Consider the following 3,132-nt stretch of genomic DNA (forward strand, 5'->3'; position numbering starts at 1 on the left):
TCAGTAGAAAAACATAAGGGACATCTGGAACCTAGGATGTGTGAGCGAGTTTTCTCTTTCTTCACAAAGGGATGCCCCGCCATCACCCAGGCTTTCGTACGGAGGTAAAGTGTGTTTGTATCCCTCCACGTGGATTTTAGCTCAGGTCACTAGCATACGAACTGAGAGCTCAGTCCTTCGGCTCAGCGCTGTTCAGCTCATGCAGTGCAAGGGATCAAAAGACAACCGAAAGAGCTCAGATGCTGGGGCCGCTGAAGAGGGGAGAGAGGGATGTAGAGAGAGTGAAGACGGTGCCAGACACCAGGTGCGGTCTCCGTTCCGTTTCATTAAGTTATTATGCAATTTCTGGCCTCAGCCGCTACACGTTATGCAAGGTTGCGTAGGCTACGAAAGGCTTTCTCGAAGAACCTGAAATGTTACGTCATGTTGTTTGGCCTTGTCCCCCGTGCTGTGGATTACTATTGCTACTTAACTGTCATAATCAGTGATATAGTATCATCATTATCACTATTATACATTTTCTCATCCCTATTATCGTTGTTATTATTACTGTTATTATGGTTACTGTTATCATTATTATAATTATTATTATTATGGTTACTGTTATCATTATTATTATTATTATTATTATTATTATTATTATTATTATTATCATTATTATCATTATTATCATTATTATCATTATTATCATTATTATCATTATTATTATTATTATTATTATTATTTTTATTATCATTATTATTATTATTATTATTATTATTATTATTATTATTATTATTATTATTATTATTATTATTATTATTATTATTATTATTATTAGTTTCGTTGACGTTGTTGTTGACGTTGTTGTTGATGTTATTGTTGTTGATATTGTTGCTGATGCTGGTGTTCTTGTTGATGTTGTTGTTCTTGTTGTTCTTGTTCTTGTTGCTGTTGTTATCAAATGTGGCAGTGAATGGAGGAGTGGAGGTGAGATGAGTGAGAGAAAAGAAAGTTCAGATGAGAAATAGTTGTCTGGGAATAAACGCAAAGAAATACTTATATGAAGGAGTGATTGTGACCATGGGGCGGAGACTTGAAATCTGATGAGTGTCTGAGAAGTATTGGTAGGCTTTTCGAGGATGGATAGAATGAAGAATGTGGAGGTGAGGCAGAGAGGGAAGGTATTAAGGGCGATGTCAGATAAGGTAGGTCAAAGAGTGCCGAGATGGTTTGGACACATAAAAAGCAGGAGTGGATGAAGTACATTAACTTGCACTCTCTGGAAAGACGTAGAATGCGGGGTGATCTAATAGAGGTATTCAAATGGTCAAGGGCTTGAACAAGGGTGATGCAGACAAGGTCATCATATCAAGACAGCAGGGAAGGACTCATAGTAATAGATTTGAGTTTGACGAATTTAGATTTGGGAAGAAAATAGGCAAGAACTGGTTTACCAATAGAATGGTTAACGAATGGAATAAACTTAGTAATCACATAGTGAGCGCTGAAATTATTGTTCTTTTTTTAAGAGAAGATTAGGTGAGTTTATGGATGGTGATGACAGATGGTAAAGGACATGGAGCTGCCTAGTGTAGGCCTTATTGTCTCTTGCAATCCCCTTCATTCTTATGATTTTATATAAGCTTGAGAAAAAGACTAAAAATGAAGTTGATGAACAGGATGAATGGGACATTGGATGAAAGAGGTATGCCTGTTGCGCAAGGAAGAGAGAGAAAGTAAAATAGAGGAGTGAATGGAGAATTATTGTAATTAAATCAAGAAATGAATCGAGTGAATTAGGAAGGGGGTCGCTATATGATGAAGCAGTGGGGGTGAACCAGCTTCTGCCTTTGACCTGAGTGGTGTGGCGGGAAACAGGGATGACTCTTGAGTGTAGGATGGGTACATGCTTTGAATCGGCATCCTCCTTATAAAGGAAAAAGACCTTTTAGTATGAATGCATGTATGTTTTTATATGTATGCATGTATGTATGTATGTATGTATGTATGTATGTATATATGTATATACGCATGCATCCATGTATATATATATATATGTATGTACTCTTTTTGGCTACCCCCCGTGTAAGGGGGGGAAAAGCCTTTGGTATATGTATGTATGTATGTATATGTATGTAGAAAAAACCACTGGGAAATAAGAAGCTTAGTCCGAACGTTTTCGTCTATTTAAGACATTATTATTCTTGATAATGTCTTAAATAGACGAAAACGTTCGGACTAAGCTTCTTATTTCCCAGTGGTTTTTTCTGCATATTATTTTCACGTGTGCCTTGTGAATTACTGCAAAGTATATGTATGTATGTATATATGTATATATGTATGTATGTATGTATGTATGTATGTATGTATGTATGTATGTATGCATGTATGCATGTATGTATGTATGTGCTTGTGTTATTACCACAATTGTTATATGTTTTTGCCTACTCTGTGGGTATACTAAAGTTTATTCATCCTATTTGTTCACGTTGGGTTTGACTGAAGACTGGGAACCCATCCAAATTCTTGTCTGGGAGCTTGTCAGAGACTGAATACCGAAAAAAGAGTGGTAGTGCAAGGATAGATTTTAACAATCTAAACCAGCGTTTCTCAACCACGGTTCCGCAAAAGTTTATTGTAATAATATCATATAGACATCATCCTATCTAACCTATTATTACGATGAAAATTAGATGAGAAAGATAATTTTTTTTTTTTTTTTTTTTTTTTTTTTTTGCGTTGGGGTTGCTTGAGACATGCAATTTGTTTTAAAGGTTAGACAAGGGTAAAGGTTTGAGAAACGTTGATCTAGACTATAAAACACCCTTTGGTTAAAATAGTGTAGGAACTTTTCCTGAACTAAATAAAATCTAGTAAATTGGATCGACTAAAGTAACATCTTAAATCGCTTATCAGAACAAAAATCTGTGATTGATAGGGGTGAGGGCATGAAATGAGAAGGTGAGGGAGAAAGGAAGGAAAAACATATTCGCTGTACAGGTCAGAGAACGGCGGAGGAAGAGGGAGGGGGGGAAGAGAAGGAAGACAGGATCCAGGGAGTCCTGACCATGCGGAAATCACGGCTGGGCTCTAAACTGGTACAACATTCACGACTTGGCAACTCAGTCCTTGTGGCGGTTGGCGGTTGGC

The sequence above is a fragment of the Oratosquilla oratoria genome, chromosome 20 (assembly GCF_046742065.1).
Source record: "Oratosquilla oratoria isolate Oo_2021 chromosome 20, ASM4674206v1, whole genome shotgun sequence".
NCBI lineage: Eukaryota > Metazoa > Arthropoda > Malacostraca > Stomatopoda > Squillidae > Oratosquilla > Oratosquilla oratoria.